Raw genomic sequence first — 19,578 nt, 5'->3', positions numbered from 1 at the left:
AGGATGTTCCTGTGTATGGTACAAGAGATGTTAATCACAAGACCAGGATATGGAGCTGCCTGGTTCTCTTACAGGTAGGCCTGTGTTATGTCCTCCCTTTTCATTCTTGTTCTGGATTAGATATTAATGTCAAAGGACTTTTAGTAAAGAAAATCACTTTTTTATCCCAGTCAAGTCAATTGCTTGCAAGAACCAAAACTTTGGGCAAAGTGTGGGGGAAAACCACTCCCTGTGAGAAACTAGACCCGTGGCTGACATGGACATGCCTATGGGAGGAGCTGCAACCTGCTCTTGGCTCTGAGGATGAACACTGTTCTCCAGGTGCATGCAACTGCTGCTGTGCAGACAAAAGGGATGCCTCAGAGAGCCAGGTAGCCCTGTCTGCTGACATGTCTCATAAAACAGCCAGGATGGCAGCTGAACACAGGACTGGAATTGGAGGAGCTGCTTTCATACCAGCAGAGCATTCAGGAATTACAAGTAGTACAGAATGAGCTATGTATGTTTGCTTTCGAACATGTAAAAGGCATGGTCTGGAGGCAAGAAGGAGAGGAGAAATCAGATTTCACTAACAGACCCTGCATTTTACAAAGTAGCAAACAGCCCAGTCATGGGACTCACCGTATTTAAGGGTAAAATCAGAGAGACCTGTTTAGCGAGACTTTTCACAGCACTCTCAATTATGCTGTGCTCCTGGCAGCCAGAAAGATGTGTTTTAACACGTACTTTGGCCTCTCTCACATGGCATATTGCTGCACATTTGTCTTGACAAGCTCTTTTGCTTTACTGTGTTTGTAGCCAAACCGATGTGTGGTGCAAGCAGGTTCAATCCCAGATCAGCTATTGCAGCGAGGGATTTGGCATTCAACACTTGTAATTGTTCTTTTCTCAGGCTTGCTCTTGCACAGCCTTGAGCACTGACTTCTCAGATTTTAATGCAAGCTGAAAATTCTCAGCCTTTTTTAGGATTGAACTTAAAATAATTAAGGCAATCTTGAAACCACCAACACAAATTGATGAGCAGATTTCCTCCTCCTGCTTTTAGGCTTGGGTATGAACCTTTTGCTGATCAGATTATTGACTATGTTAGTGAGATTTTCCACAGTTCTGGGTATACAAATCAGTTGTACTTTTGGAAGACATAATTTAAGGTTGTCACAGCTGCCATAAATCTTTGCATTCTAGACATAAATGGAATAAGCATATAGTATTTTTTTCTTATAGGTAATGTTATAGAAAAGGTTTAATTATAGGAAAGAGGTCCTATAATAATGCCATTCTGAGTGCAATCCACTTCTAGCTGTGTTTGCATTCATTCTCTAGTCTAAAATGTTTGAAACCTGCAGACATACTTACAGAATAAAATGTACCTATAAGATAGTAGTCACATCAAGCTGTCTTTTCCAATGCATTTGCTTATTTCATTTTGGCTGCATGGAAATGGTGGTATAATAATGTACCTGCGACAGAAACCAATAGGCTTTGGCACACTTTAAGGATAACAGCTCTCTTGAGAGGACATCGGCTAACACTAAGCCACGAAAAAAACAAGTCTACTGATAAGTGCTTTGGTAGAAAGACAATTTATTGGGGAGTAAAAGAAATATTAATTGCATAATATTTTGTACTATGTAACATGATTTTCATGCACTGGTTTTCTGGTAACAATGTAACTGAACAAATAGCTGGCGAATACCTTTCTCTCTTCTTGTCGGACATTCTGCAGTTCCTGGGAGTAAACAGTACATTCAGCAAGCTGCAGCTGATGCCAACAGGACACTACCATAGGTATCAAGAATAACAGAGGGTGGGAAGAAGTGGTTGGGGTTCTTTTTTTATCCATATCCAATCCGGATAAATTAAAGTGAGATTTGCTGCAGGTTAATATACAGACAAATATGAAAAACAAAACAGTTCAGAATAAACCCATTCCCCCCACCACTCCCCCAAAAAATCAACCCATAAAAACAACCAATCCACCCCTAACTTCAAAACAGACAGGAAGGAGGATCACTTTGCATTAGTCTCGTGGTACTAGTAGCTTGGAAGGCTGCCATACAAGAAGCAGTGGGGAATTTTTTGGGAGTGTATAACTGGCACAACGCTCTGTGCTACCTGCCTCTCTGGACTTTCTTCTGCTAGGGGGCACATTAGAACAGGGGAGGAGATTAGAGGAGGTATTTCCAGATTCCCAGCTGCATTTCATAATAGACAACAGGCTTCTGTGAGAATTGGGAATTTCAAAAAGGAAAGTGCCAAAGAGTGATTATTTCACAGTCTTCCCTGGTTTACTGCTAAACCAGAGAGCCCTTTACCAACTGGAACCCACCGTGCTTGGAAGAGCTCCAGGTGGTAAGGACTGGCTTCCCTGCAGTTAGGGGTCAGACCTGCACTGCCACGGTTCAGTCAGAGCTCACCCCGATGCCGAGGCTCACTTGCCTCATTACTCACGCACTTAAACGTCAAAAGCACAAGTGAGCCAGAATGAGCAGGGCATTGCTCTCTGCTGCAGATGAAAGGCCATAAAAAAGATGTAGCTGAGTGCATCCAGACACTGGAGGCCCCAGTGAGGGGACAGGAAATGCTGGTGAAAGCACCAAGACCTGGAAAGCAGTAGAGGATGGAAGACTGCCTGCATGCAGGTGCTGCATCCCAGGCTGGAGGCAGGCTGCCCTCCCAGCTCCCACTGCCAGGCTGGCTGGGACGGGCTGACAGACCACCAAGCCCCAGCCTGCTGCAGCTGCAGTGCTGCCCGGCAGCCTCACCACCCTGTGCCCTGCAAAAGCAGGAACGCCACACCAGCCTGCTGGCCACAGAAAGCCCCACTGCCATGGACTGCGAGTCAGCACAGCACCGGGGAAGGACCTGCTGCCCCACCACCTTCTTTTTGCCCATCTGCAGCGGGAACCAGATCCAGACTGTGGAAACAACTAAAGCAGATGCAGATGTGCCACTGCATCAGCTTTAGCACAGCAAACCCCACTCCTGCAAGATCACCAGGTCAGAAGGAGCTGGGAAAACCACAGTGCAAAAGATGTCTGAAGGTTGTGAGCCCTGCACCATTGGCACACTCTCCCCAGAGGGAGAAGAGCAGGTTTTCTGTGATGGTTAACCAAGCTGCAGATACCATGTATGTCTTTCAAAGTCATCATGATATTCCATTACTTAAATCTGGATATTAACATGCGGGACAACCATTGCATGTGAACAAAATCACACCCTTTCCCTGGCAGCTAAATACCCAAATATGTACTGTGCTCACATATAAATATGTATGTCACCATATGCCTAATGAAATGTCAAAAACTGGTTGGAATGCATAAGATCTTCCAGGGTTTTTTCCTCCTTTATAAGTTAGGAACAAAAATTCAGCACTGAAATCAAGCAAAAGCTCACTTTTTTATTCATCAGTTACAAAATGAGGATACAGAAGGGTACAGACAGCAGGTAGACTCCTAGCTCTGAATTCCACTGTTATTAAAACAGATAATCATAGGAGGCACAGCCCAAGGTAAACTTGCTCCTGCAACAGTCTCCTCCAGAATGCTGGATCATAGGCAGATGTATATTCCTTTTAGGAAGCAAACCACTTGTGACAGAGTGTGTGTGTGGGTAAAGATGATAGACACTCTATCACTTTAATTAGCCTCTTCAAGAAAGGCAGATCTGCATCAGGCCTAGCTAAAACTGAGAGCATATTTTATCCTGACAGACGCCCCTTTGGCTGGGCCAGTCATCTTTGAGGTCACAAGAAGGACTGGGGTCTGACTGGGGCTCCTGGTCCAGACTCTTTGATACTGATGGCTCTGTCACATGGTAAGCCCATACCTGATTTGGGTCTCCAAAAGTTTTCAACACCTTCTTGTAGCTGCTGGCATGAAGGCGCAGTGAGTGGTCTGCCCCTTGCCTACTCCTTTCCCTTCAATGGCTCTTCCTGGGTATCTCAGGAGTGAAGATGCAGCTTGGCACTGTCCCACCGAGAACCAGGAAGAATTAAAGAACCAAAATTTACCTTTGGGGGGGCAGCATCTACCATCCTCCTGGAAGCCTTCTGGGAAGTGATCTGGCTGGCAGATCAGCACCACTGGTGCTTTGCAAATTCTTTTTATGCTCCCGATCTTCACAATTCCTTCTACCTTCGTAGACCGTCCTCTGCCATGAGCAATCTTTTCAACTAGTGTTACTGTCTTCCACAGACACTTCCCAGGGGACCTTGGAGTCTTGACAGCTGGGGATGAGCTGAAGACCTGCCCTGAAAGGAGGACAGCAGCAGGGAGAAGGGGAGAAAGAGAGCATGGATGCGGTGTGCAATGGTAGTGGGAACGAAGGGTCAGAGGCAATAGGCCTGTGAGGGAGTGGGCAGCTCCAAAAAGCTGCTCTCCTGAGTGGGCAGCTACCAAAAAGTCCTCAAGTCCTTCCCATCAATGGCCCGAGCCTGCTCTGCATCCTCTGACCCACTCCTCTGGGTCCCCTGTGCGTGCTCCTCACCTCTGGCTCCGGTCCTTCATCTGCAGCAGAATGGGTCCCACCCGGCAAACACTGCTGTCAAGTGATTTTTGGAGGCCGTGGGTGGCCCCTTTTACAGTGATTATGCGGTGCTGCAGCTAAGATTGCTGAACTTTTCACCCTTTTGGTCACTCATTTTTACAAATCGTGGCATCATCACACTTCTGCATATGGCACAACCAGGGTACTGACCAAGGGGCTTACTTGCAGCACCAGGGAACATAAAAGGAGAAATCAATATTCCAGAGGTTAAAACAGTTCTCAAAGGCCAGACACTCAGCAGCTACAAATCAGTGCAGCAGGATTCAGTACAGAAAAGCTTATGTCTGTTTAGTATCTGGCCTGAAAAGAATTCAAATAGTAAAACTGCAGCAACAAGATGGACAAGAATGATTAGATCATCGCCTCCATCCCTCAGGGCTGGGACATCAGCTACACTGAGTGCTTTGTGCTGTGGTCAGTAAAGCTGTTGCTGGTTCAGGTTCTGCTAAGGCTTTCCACTTCTGTATTCCTAGTGCTTCTTCTTTTACAAATGTATTTTGAGTGAATAATTTATGCTTGGGATATTTAAAGAACAGAAACCTAAATCCTCTATTTACTGAATTGAAGTAGTGCTGGCCTAGAAGGAAACAGCTGCAATGCCTCACTTCCCACTGACTCTTCTCTGTTGACCTGCTCAGGACCTTCAACCCAGCCCAGGAAAAGCATCCTCTCCAGAGGAAGCAGTTATTAGAAGAGCAGCCAAAATAACTCATAAATGACCATGCTAAAATGGTTTACTTAACATCTTAGGGGTCCAGGTGTGTTACAATAAATTTTGGTTCCTTGCATCTTCTATGACAAAGATGAAAGAGATGCCTCATTCTCAAAAAAAAAAAGATCAGAACTGTTCCTGGTAATTTCACATTACCAATTCCTGCAGCTCCAGCCTTCTCTCTCTTTTGAGCACAGAATCCAAATTATGCTGTCTTATGCCATCTGGTGAATCCACAGGGGATGAGTAAACAATACCAAACTGATTTCCCTATACCAAGGGAACTTGGCTTGCATTCACATTCCCTTGGAGACAAATCATTATTATTCTGATTGCTAAGGCAGATTCCACTAAGAGCAGAAGGAAAGGAAGGGAAGTGATAAAGAGACCTCCTTTTGCAGTAAGAATGCAGTGGAGATCATGGAGACAAGCTGCAATAATGAAAGCGACCAAAGTGATAGGGGCTGCTCTTTTGATGTTCTGGGGAATTGCAAGCCTTGATTTAAGCAAATAGTATGCATCTGCTCTGCAGATAAGAAGGGGAAGAAAAGCGTGGGTGAAAAACCTACTGATTTTTAATAAGGGTAGGCAGTCTGAAGTACATTGTGTTCTCAGCTAAATTGTCAAATAGCAAAAAAGTAAAGAAATAAACCAGAGAAACTTGAAAACTGGGTTCAGTAGATCTAGAAATGTATAACATAGGGGAGAGGGATTTCATTCAACACATATTAAAATTTCCTTTTGTAATTAGATCTCATTACATTGATGGTTTTAATCTACCAAAACTGTGCAACAACTTTATGGTAAGAAAGTGATAGAGAGAATTTTGGCCTGCTAAGACCTAGAAGTGCATGAAAACAGGCATGTCCACAGGTGGCCCACCATGTAATTGGGCAGCTGTAGGGTTTTCAGAAAGAAACAGAGCACAGATTTTGGACCAGAGGTGTACTAGAGGCAATAGAGTCTAAAGGGTGACCAGAAATGAGTTCTTGGTACCTTACATGTTTTCAGGTGAGGTCACATCTGATTTTTTCTCAGGCAGTGGTTTAAGCCATTAGTGCACTGCTCAGGGGCAAGGCTCCTTTCCAGTGCCTGTTGCAGACTTCCCAGCACCACTTGACTCATGGGCTTATCCCTGTCCTTATCAATTGAAACTCCCTGACAGGTGCATCCAAGTCTGAGGGCAGCCCAGCATTCTCCAAACCTGAGCAGCTGCATCTCCCCAGCAAGGCCAGCACATCCCAGGGTGCTCAGAAACACGAGTGACAAACTCCATGTAGGACACATCCCAACAGTTGCACATCACTGTCCTTGCTCCCAGCATGTGCAAGAGCACTTCTTCAGGATGGCTGCCCAAAGCAACAGATGACAGATTGCTGCTTAGCACAGTGGTCTGCTATCAGAAGGAGAAGAGTTGTCAGGAATGTCCTACTTAGGGGATGAAAAATGCACCATCTATAGACTTAGGAGCTGTATGAGTCATCATGGCAGAAGTAGAAGGGAAAAAAAATAGCATCCCTTAAACTTATTGCCCTATCATGGGGACAATGAGGAGGAAAAAAGAAAAAGAAAAAAAGGCAAGTCACAATGCCCTTAAGAGACAATGCAAGAACCTACAGGATGAATCTGGGGAGAAAGGACAACTCAAATCCACAAAAGCAAACCTCAGTCAGTTGTAGGGGTAGCAATTAAACTGTTGGGAAAGGGATGTTTCCTCAGTGTACAAAGAGAAAACAGTTTTTCATTTAACCCAGTGGATAATTGTAATAACATGAAGGAGGAAAAAAACATTTCCAAGTAGAAATGAATAATATCCTATAGAGAACAGCAGGTCTAACATCCAGCAAGGACCAAAAAAAAGTGGAGGTACTAAATCATCCAGGCAGCAGACACCAGGGAAAAAACAAGGATCCCCCAAACTTCCCTCTGGCACTCACTTTCATCTCAGGTGGTGGCAGAGAGGGAACCAGCGACGACAGGTAGGGTGTCTGAGCTCCCACCTTGGAGAGGGATGGGGAAAAGAGGCTGGGATCAGGCTCCCATGGGGACCTGCTGCAGGCTAGGATTTGGCAGCCTGTCCAGACAGGTCCTGCAAAGGGAGGGGAGAGTTTTTCTCTTTCACACTGGTTTTTGTTTGTTTTTAAACACCAACTGTATTTCCCAGTGTTTATACTCATGTTTGCACTTATTATCACCATCTTTGCCGTGACATTTGTGGTTTCATAAGGCATTGGTACAGCAGAAACTTCCTCAGCCGCAGGGTGTTTGGTTTGTGCAATTCGTTTTAGGAAATCTCTCTGGATTTTCCCAGGTTTTGTACAGAGTTAGTTTTTTGGATGGTTGTGTCTGCAGTTCAAACCCTTCTTTGCTTTTGATATGTTCTCATGGCTATGCTCCATAACACTCAAAAGGCCAGCTGGGAAACAAAAGGAACCTCTGAGATCAAAAGGCTTCCAGCTTGTATGTGACCTACACCTGCGACAGGCTTACCTTGAGAAAAAATCTGCTTCTGAATTCTTTTAAGGAGAATGAAGTGTTAAGGATGTAAGATGTATATATAGATGTATGTATATATAGATGTATGTATATTTTTTTTCTCACATGTTGACAGTCTCATTCTTATTACAGCTCTTCCCAATAGAATAACTCGTGTGTTAGCCAGGTGTGATGAACTTGGGGCTCTGGGCTTCACCATGACCCTTTAACACCGTTAACACCATAACCCGTTAAGCAAAACTATCTCCGGTAATTCTTGTGGATTCACATCTGATTATCTGTCAGGTCATATTTTCTTTTTTTAATTTTAGTCAAAACACAACTGATATTGAGCCGATACTTCTTGTAATACCGTCCTTCACCACCCCTCCTCCCCAACATGGCGTTTATATACTCAGGGATGGTTTTCAGTTAATTCTTCCAAAACGAGTTGGAGCGAGGTCCACACTTCTACCAGCGTTTCGTCGGTGCGGTCTATCTGGCTGCACAACAGCGGCAGGCTGCGAGCTACTCTGCAAAAATAAATTAGAGGCAAGCACGGCTTAAACAGAGAAGCGGCCTGTCCCCGTCGCAGTCCCCCGGCCGCCCTCCCGGCCCGGCGGCGGCTCCCGGCGGGCCGGGCACGGAGCACCCAGCGGCGGGGGCAGACGGGAGCCGCCCCCGGCCCGCCTGGGGCCTGCGGGCATGGACGGGCACAGCGGGCCCTGCTCTGCTACGGGCTCTGGCAATTCAGGCCGTAGCTGGGAATTGCTAATCTCAAAGGAAAGTATTCGGTGCAGAATGTGCATAACCATTAACCTAAAGTGCCAGGGCAAATTGCCTGTTTTCATGCCGGTAAACAAGTTCCGGGGACACGCCAATGCCCTCCTGAAGGGAGGACAATGTCGCTGTTATCAGCCTCTCCTATTCTTTTTCATAGCTGAAGGTTAAGCCCTGATGCTTACACAAACGCTAGCCACAGCGGAAGATTCTTTTTCCATCGGATCCCTGGTAGCACTGTTGTCTAATGCAAAAGCTTCATTAAAATTCAGACTTCCACTCCTACCTGATTATTCCAGCAGCGATCCGCAGGAGGTCTGACAAGGCCCGGGCAGGTGGCAATCCCTGTCACATGCGATAGTTTCCGCGCTGCCTTTTTGGAAAGTGGCCAAGAAGCACGAGAAGCACCAAAATTCAGAAAACAACAAATATAACAAAAGATTTTGGGGGTGGGGGTGGGGGGGGTGGGTAATGTGGAGCAGAAGTGCCAACATTCAGATGACCCAAAAGTGGTTCCGAGCGGCCTTCTGGGCAGTCCACAAACTGGAGGTGCCATGGACCTCATTTATCCCTGCAGCTTGACCTCTTAGACAAATTAAACTTTTGAAAAGGGGAAAAAAAATCTCCCTATCTTTCTCCAGAGACTACGTACACCTCTGTAGGGCAGCCAGCCAACAACTGCACAACGTAGTGCACATCTGCCTTGGAGATCTTTCCTTCTTATTTTGGCTCCCAAGGAAACATGATTCACAAATGAAAGGGCATTTTACCAGGCTTACAGCACATCTCGGAAGAAATTCAAAGTTTTTATGTCTAACTGTTGTCTCAAGGAGAAAACTCCCCAAACCAAAATGTTATATTCTTAAAATGATAGGAAAAACTACTTTTTGCCACATCCTTCCTTCAGGAACGTGGCAAAACCAAGAGCAGCATGTTCTGCATGCTGCAGTGCCTCCTTGTTTCATAATCTAAGCTTCATGAAAAAACTGTTTTCTCCTTCTGTAACTGACTCCAGACTCACTAACGATGCAATTAATTAAAATTATATTTATTAATGAATAACCATCTTCATTCATAATAAACACAGTTATGGACTTCCTCTGAAAGGGTTAAAGTGCTTTTTGGCTGCTTACCACTTACTATCAATTTGCGTAGTTAACCCAGCAGGGACTGAGGAGTCAGGCTGGGAATAGCAGTATGTTTCCAGTCTACATCAAGGATGGAAGCCTGACATTGTATAAAGTAAACAAAGATGGAGTACTGCAGAATACTTATTTTAAGTAAGGACTTTATCCCATTTGAGCAAAAAGGATCAAGAATGTTTATGAATAAACCATTGAGTGCAAATACTTTAGACTCCACCATAACAGGCTAGAAATAAACAAGAGATTTCTGTAATATTAATTCTGGTTTAAGCAGTAACTGTATGCATGCTGAGGAAAATTAAATTACACCAAAATACTTTGTGTGGAAACAAGTAATTCTTACCATTTTATGGTGCTGCACAAATGGTAAATAATATCATAATGCAACTGCTTTCTACAAAACCCGATCGCACATAATTTCTCCCAATTTATCATGCTGGTTCATACCAATAAGTTCCCAAAGGAGCAGCTTTGTTAGCAGCAGATATTGATTTCTGAGCTCAGACTGCATCTTCCTACTATTACATTTCACTTGAGAAATTAAAATGTTTCTGAAGACTGGCAGTGGAGCGGCACATCATCTTCCTGGCAAGGAAACATCACAAGGCACTTACTGCTCTCAGTGCCAATTCCATTTACAAGGCTCTAGTGCATGGGAAACTTTTCTGCATTACTAATGAATAACAACTTCTGAAAGATGGGAAATTAATTTGATAAGAAGCCACCCAAAGCCTTGCAGAGCAGGATAAAGGCATCCAGGAGGAATGCATAAACAGGATGGCTGAGTCGGCAGGGTAAAGCAGGAGGGCTGTCAGAGCAACACTTTGACTTTCCTAGGAGACACTCCTCAAGGAACAGCTTCCCTGAGCCCTGAAAGCCACATCAGCATGGCACTGATTTCACAACCAGCTTCACCTTCTGGCCTTCTCTAGATGGCCCTACTCACATCACTACAGCAGTAGTAGGTCTGGCGGGAGCCAGGAAGGTACTGAGAGCTTCTGACCTCCCTAATTAACTCCTTAGTCATCACAGCCCTTTCTAGCATGGCCTGTCTTCCTTGTACTAATCCCTGAAATCAAGAGAAGTGCTGACAAAAGTGTAATTACTTGGGCTGCTGTTTTATGGTATGGAGCATTTGGTGGCAGGTCTACTTGAAGGTGTTCCTGTTCCCCTTGCCTGCCCACTGCTTGCTTCTGGTGGGGAGACCACTACAGCAGCTTTGTTGCAAGCTGCTTGAGGAAATGCCCCAGTTTAAAAAAAAAAATGAAACCTGCAAACAAACACCATACCTGAGAGAGATCTATTCGTGCACAGAGGAGACATTAGGAATGAAAGCTGATTCAGCAGGGGGACCCAGAAGCAGGGCTGCCTCAGGCTTGGATCATCTCCGAACACTTGGTAGCCTTAAACATATGAATGTTCAAGGACATTTCTGCTCCAGGAGGAACTCACTGTTTTTTGTATGCCAGGAGACAGCTATGGCCAGCAATTCCCATATTTCCATTAGGGAAGATGTGTTTGCATCTGGGTTCAGCTAGGCTAGCTTTATGCCTAGAGAGTTACCAATCAGTGCTCCTTCCTTTTGATTCTGCACTATCAAGTCTGATTGGTGTTTTTGTCTCTGAGGTTAGAGACAAATTTATTGTTTTTTTCTTCCTAATACCATTACAGCTTTGTCCTTTTGGCTTTGCGAGATACTTTATTTAATCAAAAACGAAAATAAGAGATTTTATTTCTGCAAAGACTAACAGGAGGCAAGAGCTGGTATTACCAAGCTTTGAGAACAGTTGCTATCAGGAAAATTATTCTCCAAATGGAGGCTGAGGGCACTGACCACAGTGAACTGAACTGTGACATGTAATTTCATTACTTTGGCTAGGCTAAGCTGCCTAAGCTTATTGCTGCCTTCAGCAAGAGAGCACGCTGGCTTGCAGCCACAGTGGAGGGATGTAAAAGGCTTGAGGGATGTAAAAGGCTTGAGGGTTGCTACAATTTTCCCAAGTGCCTAAAAAGCGTCCAGTTGGTCATTAGCTGACCACCTCTTGGTTTAAACAGATCACACACTACTGTGTTCTGAAAACACACTGGTTAGGCAGTATTGCTGATACAGACTTGCTCTTGAAGAATTACCATGCATACAGGAAATCTGTTTGATTCCCACATGTGTTTGGTTTTCAGACTTACAGGCTCCATGGTGGGGTAGGGGGAAAACCAACAACCAAACCATCATTAATTCCCTTGAGATTTGTGCTGCATTATTTTACTCTATGCAATCCTTTGTTCTTCATGAGGCTGTATATACCAGTACAGCATTTCTTCTCCTTCCTGGCTCTTTGAAAGTAAGAGAGTAGGATGAATAACAATCTTGCATGGTGGGTATGTATATCTCTCTGTAAACATTTATATGTGACTTTCATGTCTGTGAATTGTGCTGGGCAGATAATCACGAAAACTTGACAGTCTCTCCTTCAAAGCAGAACTGTGAGAAGCAATTACATACACTTTGAATACCAGCTGGACAAGGTTCCCACACCATAAAACACCATATTTAATTTTGAACCTGGTGGAGTTGCATCCTGCCATCTTTACTCTGCCTTCAAATAAGATTACTGCACTGTGTTCCAGGAAAAAAACCATGATGTTTATCATTTGCACTAGCTGCAGAAAACCCTGGCTGAATTCACTGACCTCTGTGATACACGGGGTAGGACTGAATGATCAATCATCTTTAATCCTTAAAACCTAACAACAGAAAGAGGGAAGTGCACAGCTCCCTCCGATATGTGCTGTTCTGTTATCTGTGGCAGAATCCCTGGTATATAAGGATCTGAGCTTTGTAAACTGCCTCATAAAATCCTGCATTTATCACTGGTGTTGGTATTGGGTGTAACTAAATGAGCATGGAGAGTGGTTTAGCAACATGTATAAACACGACCTAGCAATGCAAATCACAGTTCCTGCAACTCTTTCTGAGCTGTTCTTAGAACAGGGAGGAGCAATACACAATAAAGGTGAAAATCATCAGTTTTCTCCTTTTTGAGCTTTTCCTTCTTGTTAATTGATTCATACTGTGAATTAGTTCTGGTTGGTGGATACATTTTGGTGTATTTTGTGAGTCTGAGAGCATGTCCTTACCTCCATTCACATTATGAAACAAGCACAACAAACATGTCTATTGACTGGGTATCTGCATTTGGTCATTTGAGAAATGTGTCACCGTAAAGGTCACTTGGATGCCTGAGGACAGGAGGAAGGAAGGTGTAAGCGTAGAGGCCCACACATTGCACAAGGGCTGTCAAGTGACAGGAGCTGTGGACAGGCTCCTTTGCACCCCCATAAAACCTGCTACTCCACTCACCACTGACAGCAATGTGTTCACTTTTTTTTTAACTCAAGGCATATACCTGTGCTCAGTCAGTTTCAAATTATCATTAATCAGCACTCCAAAACCACCCTGAAGTCTTCACATGCTCATTGCTGTAAGTCAGTCAGCCAGAACACAGGAAAAAAATCTTGTGTGATTTAATTTCCTTGGTCTGAAACATCAAAAAGGAGTGTTAACTATGTGGACAAAAATCCTACTCTGATTTATCAGGACTTAAAGACATGTTTTTAAGTCACCATTAGCATTTTTCCCTAAGTATATGTGCAGCTAGCCACTGGAAGAACAGTTTCTGCTTGAGTGCTAGCTACACCTGTTTATGATAAAGTGACTGGCCAAGAATTACCAGTAAAACCCAGAATATGATACAGGTGGAATTGGCAAAATTAAGGAAAAAACTGTGAACATTCTAAATAATGGCATTTTTTGTGTCATTTCCTACTATGGGAAAGCTCTGTGAAGAGGGCTGTGTTTGCAAGGATTTTCACAAATCCTGCTGAGAAGGAAGGTGTTACCTGGGAGGAACATGTCCTCACGTCTGTACTTTTTGCTAAAGATGAAGCAATTTGCCCTGAAACTTTGTTCCTCCATATCAGGTCAGGATTTTGCACAAGTTGCTCTGGTGCCAAGCTGAGCTGACAGCACACTGCTGACACTTGGGAAAAGGGGAGAGAGGTAACGACACCAAGGAGCAGCCGAGTCTCCCTTGTGCCCACAAAATGCAGCACGCCAGAGGCAAGTTTTCTTGCACCACCCTCTGATCAAATTCAGTTGATGATCAGGGAGCTGGGAACAGTTGAGGCCATCCCACAGAAATTTTTGTCCAGAGTAATGTTTGAAGACCATGAAGAGGATGGTGTTTAACTTCTGAAAAGACGAGCAAGTGCCATTAAAAGGCCTAGAAAGGGACCTTGTGTAAATTCTATTTGCCTTTTCCATTTAATTGAGAACAAAGTAATTGGCAAGATTCAACAAAGACACAAGACAATAATGCCTCACAACTAGGACATGGTACTAATAGGCTTAAAATCCCTCAGAACAGCATTTGCTTATCCCATTTTTAAATGTGTTAAATAAGTACATTGCATGAAACTTTAACAATACATGGTGCAAGTACACGTTGTGCCACCAGTCCACTGCACTGAGATTGGAGATAATTTGACTTCTCAACTTGGCCTACTGTACCACTGGCATTGTTTTCCCCAGCTCCTACCACTGGTAATTTCCTGCACAAACGGGCAATCCCAGCCTGCATTTTGAATCTGTGTTTAGATTTTGGAAGATGTATCACTTAGCGTTGGTGAAAGTATCTGTTATTTTTGCAAAAATAGCAGGCAGCTTAACATGTCTGGGTTTCAGTTTGGCTTCTTTCTTTGCTTCATGCAGAGACTCATGAGTGACTCTTTTGATGCCATTGGCTTTTTCATCATTACATACTATCTATTAATTTCATACTACCAGACTTCCTTGGCTGTTATGTACGAAATGATTTCCAAGTGACTAACTTGCAGACAAACAAATGAGGTTGGGCTCTGGACCAGGTAAGGGAGCACCAGCCAGGGAGTCTGGCACTGTGTTTGTCTTTGCCTTAAAATGATGGGACTTCATGCAGAAAGAAGGCAGGAGCATCTGTATGAAGTGTGACAGTGAGCAGAAGGTGCTGATATGATTCTGATCCCTGAAATCTATTCAGACAGTCTTTGACTGAGCTATTTGTACAGCTGCAAGGTCAAAGAAAAAGTGGGCACAGAAAGAAGTAGATACCTTTTCCTTATCCTTTGTTGTAGGGTCATTTTTTGTTGTAGGGTATTTTTTTTTTCCAATAAAGGAGTGTACGCAATAGATTTAGACTGAATACACAATGCAAGCAGACTTCCAGTGACTCTCAAAAGCATTGCTTAAAAATGTCTGCCCCTAGGCATATCACTCAACGAATCCCAGAAGCTGGAAACTTCAGACCTACCCTAGCAGTGAAGACATAATAACCAGAAACAACAGGCCTTGAAAGCAACTTCAAAACCCTAGGATGTCTGGGAGTGAACTTTCTTTATTGCTCCTAATTACAGAATATTTCTTATCTTTCTCCTTATCTTAGTGGAAAAACATATTTTAAATGTGAGAAACATATAAATAACAGGCCCAGCTAAGTCATTACATTTTCCTGATATTTTTCTCCTGATCTTGTTTTCTCTACCTCTTTTTTTTTTCTTTTTCTTGGATTCCTCTTACTAAAAATGCTTGCTTTCTACTTGACTCTCCATTCTCTATTTTCATTGCCAAAGCCAAAACAAAGAACAATGGCTATCAGCTAAGGTCCTTCATAATTCCTTTGCTGACATTTTTCTTAGCCTTCTTCTTGCCTCTCTTAACCTAAAATAGAAATGTTAAGACTTAATCAAAGAAAAACAAAGGGTAAACATTATGTCCCTCCCAGTTCTTCTAGTTTACCCCTAAGGTTAGTAGCTCTAGCTATATCAGCCATACCTGGTTGAATGTAGCAAGAGTCAGGGTTCCTCAGCAATGAGGTATAAGGAAGAGGTTCCACTTTTGTCCGGGACATGTGCCCAAATGTGTAGTACAGCCCCTCCCGTGCTCCCTCCTGCCTCCCCTTTATGCCAGTGACCATGCTGTGGCAGAGGGAAGAGAGACAGCTGTTTGGGTAACAAATCACTTTAGTGTCACATAAAAGAATGCAGAACCAAAATCTGAGCTAATAGGTTTTACTTTACAGTTTTGCCAGGCCCAGCACAGGTAAATTACCAGGGCCCTTCTGGAGCAGCAGTAGCCCACATCTCTGACATCTCTGAGATGTAAACCTGAGGGAACAACAGACTTCTGCTGTCATTATTTCCTATCATGCTCCATTACCCTGAAAACTACCAAGAATTTTGGACTCCTCCTTTCTCACCTTAGAATTTCCCTTGATGTTAAAGCATTGCAGATTTACACCAGAAAATCAGTAAATTGTTCCCAGAGAAATGGTTAATCAAATTATTTCACCATTGTTTCAATCAAAATGTTTCATTATATGTATTTTTTAGTGTTAATTAACAAACATTAATAATGAGAAGACCTTCAGGATAAAAACTTTTGGCTAATGGATAAAAATTTTGATCAACTTGATAAATTTAGTTACAAAATCAGTATTTAGTTACAGGAACTGAATCTCTTTTGTTGTAAGTAGTTTTTGTTAGGTGATGGAGAATTTTCAGGATTATATAAAAATAATCTCAACTTGCTCTGCTATGAAACTTTTGCTTCCTCTTCTTCCCAAAGGATTTTTTAAAAATTTTCCTCTATGGTCTGGCAGTTCAGCAGAAACACAAATAAAGAACTTTTAAGGAGAGGAATGTTTTAGACAGAAAAAAGACATCTTTTCCTAATAGCTAAACCTTTTGATACACTTTGAAGGCAGTAATCATCAGTCTTTGTATTTTTCTTTCCCTTTCAGGGAGGACGGCAAGGTGGAGATGCTTAAAATGACCTTTCAAAATTATCTTTGTGAGTCTCTTGTCAAAGACTAGCCTTGGTCCCTTCCAACCTATCTTTTATTTGTCTTTTTGTTACTCCCTGGAACAGAGCTCTGTGTTCCCAAGAGGGTTTTGATAGTAGCAAATTGCTCATATCATCTTAGAAAAACCCATCCTCTCCTGTACTGTATGTCCTTTTATTTAATTTATAATAGTGAGGCAATTGGATCCTTTGCTTTGTTCTCTATATAAAGTAACAGAAACCTAATAGGAGCAACCGTTGGAAAGGAAAACCTTACTGTAGGGCAGGAAAAAAATGTCCCTGTGACAGACATTACAGCGGGAAATCATGACCTGGTTTAGCTTCAGCCAAAGAGGTGGTTATTAGGGCAACTTAGTTCAAGAAGCAAGTTACATCAGGTTTTTGCATTCTTTGGGAGTGAGAAGGACAAGGGATGCCAGCAAAAAAAAAAAAAAAAAAAAAAAAAAAAAAGGTCACACAAGGAGAGGAAAGTAGTCTGCTTTCACAGGATACACAGGATATTTCCACTGCTGACTTCTCATTTTGCAGATTCATGGTTGTCTGAGTGTTGACAGGAATCAATTGGCTTGTCATTACTTGAGATAGATGCCCTGTACAAGAACAGAAGCAACTGTTTTAACATTAATATTGTTTTTCTATCAAGGTTCAAAGCTGGGAGTCCACAGGTTTTAGCTGGGTAACACAGTAGAAGTTACAGTCAAAGGTAGTTACAGACATTGGTACAAGTCAAAAAATCCCACTAGTCTTGTGGCCCTCTCCAAGTAAAGTGTGTGTATGGAAAGTAACTGAATTGAAATGCTATTCTGAGAGATAAAAAGGCAAACTTTTCACTCACTATTGTGGTGATGCATTCCCCCCTTCTCAGACCACACAATGATCTGAGACATGCATACATAAAAGACACAGGTCTGTGGTTACTATCTTTTACAATCAAGTTCGTCACCAGAAAAATCTCTTATAATTTCACTTCTTAATTTGTTTTTGTAAAGCATCATCTTAAGTTATTAGTCTATAAAAAGAAGCAAGAAAACATCATAAAATATTGAAATAATGCAGGCAATAAAAACGTAGGGTTCATATAGGAAGAATGCAAGCTTAGTATAAAGTTTAAAAATGTCTCAATCCAGTACTGTCAAACCCTACATTTGCTTTTCCTGTATTAATAACAGAAGACCTTTGTTACCTCTCTGGTTTCATATTTATTCATTTGACTAGCACATGTTACCCCACACCAATAGTTTGATATTGGTATTATACATATTAAAAACATGTATTCAGAAATAATTCCTGAGATTGGTAATGACTCTATTAAACAACTTTCATTAATTTGATCTTTTTGGAAATGTAATTGCATTTTCAAAAAAACATAAAAAAATAGATTGAATTTTAGTTTCTTCATTATTTTTATTGTATTGCATTATTGATGTTGCCTCATTGACCTTGTCCCCTGAGGTAAGCACTGCTGACACCTTTTTTATTATTTTTCTCATTAATAAACATGTGCCTTCTTCACTAGCCCATGTATTTCTTCCACCATGTGGAGTGGATAAAGCATCTTTTATCATTCATTTATTATTCATTGACTGTTGATTCTAAGTCTTTCCATGTCATTTTCCTTTGGAAAAACCAGTGGAGTGGTTGGTTTTTTAATTTTGTAACCATGCACATAACTTAGCTGTTTGTGTAAGAATTACAGGCTCTGTATTTGGACACTGATAAGTGAAAACAGAAAATATTTATCGCTGTTTTGCCTAGGAACAAAGTATGTTATTAATGTAATTTGCTAGTAATATTTCATTTTAAAATACAAATGCTGACCCAGCACGCCAATGATGGGAATTCCTACCACGTTTGCCAACCTTCCCCAAATTCACTGCGTCCCTTATCCCTTTAGCAAACTTTCTAACAGGCTGTGCTGTGAGATTTAATAGACTAGACTACAGTTAACTTTATGGTTAGACATCAACCTACAGTGTAGCTCCCCTAAATCTGTTATTCCAGATTAGGAAACAAAAAGGAAACAAAAAATATTCTCTGTGACCTTTACAGTGTTCTTAGCCACACAGATGTACCAAAGGCAGAGAAAAAGACCTTCCTCTGCCACGTCATCCAGACATGCACTTCCCCTACTCTGCTTCATCTAAATGCAGATGGTAATGAGTAGCATTTACTTAGCTCCCTCTTCTCCTGTTTTAGGCATACAAACATGATAAATACAGGGACACTTTCAAAGTCTCTGAGTGTATAATTGCCATGTTTATCCATAATGATATAGGAAGTCTTCAGTCCAAAGAAACCCAAAAAACCCCAAGGTTAGGAGATAAAACCCCTTGACTATTATAATTTAGTTTCACTGACTCTGTAATTGCAAAAATGAAGTCAATGCATTTTCTCTGCCTGATGGGGAGGATACAAAAGTAAAAGGTCAAGGCTTTATCCATCTGTGGTTCTGTCACTGACTTAGTGTATAATCTTGCACAAATCACTTTGAGCTGTTGTGTATCAGGTTCCTAACTAGGATAGTTGATGGCATCTTCTTGCCCTGCAAATAATTTTACGTCTATGTTAATTCTAGTAGCTTAATAATGTTAATCAACATTAATTTATTGGACAATGCTTTTAAATGCCTTTTGTGTGCCTATTTTCTGTACTAACATTTCCAAAACTGTTTTTATTGTCATGACTGTAAAATGTATTTTAAATCCTTATTTTTACTATTTTATTTTCCCACAATTGGTAGTGAAAAGGGATTTTCTTTCAGCAATGTGTGCTGTTTTCCTCTAATGCTGGCTTACATCAATGACAAGTGATCTGAAAAGTCATGCCATCACAGCAATATAAAGGTATAGCTTGAAACCTTGACTTAATTCAGAATTGTTCACAGTTGCATTCATTCAACACAACTATTTATTCTTTTATTCCGTCATCCATTCATTCTCTCATGCACCCTGCTATTCCCTGCATTATGTATCAGTTTGCAAACCTCTAGGCATGTTCAATGCCCTTTTCACTGACTTACTAAT

The sequence above is a fragment of the Zonotrichia albicollis genome, chromosome Z, assembly GCF_047830755.1.
Source record: "Zonotrichia albicollis isolate bZonAlb1 chromosome Z, bZonAlb1.hap1, whole genome shotgun sequence".
Taxonomy (NCBI): Eukaryota; Metazoa; Chordata; class Aves; order Passeriformes; family Passerellidae; genus Zonotrichia; species Zonotrichia albicollis.
Note: the sequence above shows the minus strand (reverse complement) of the source record.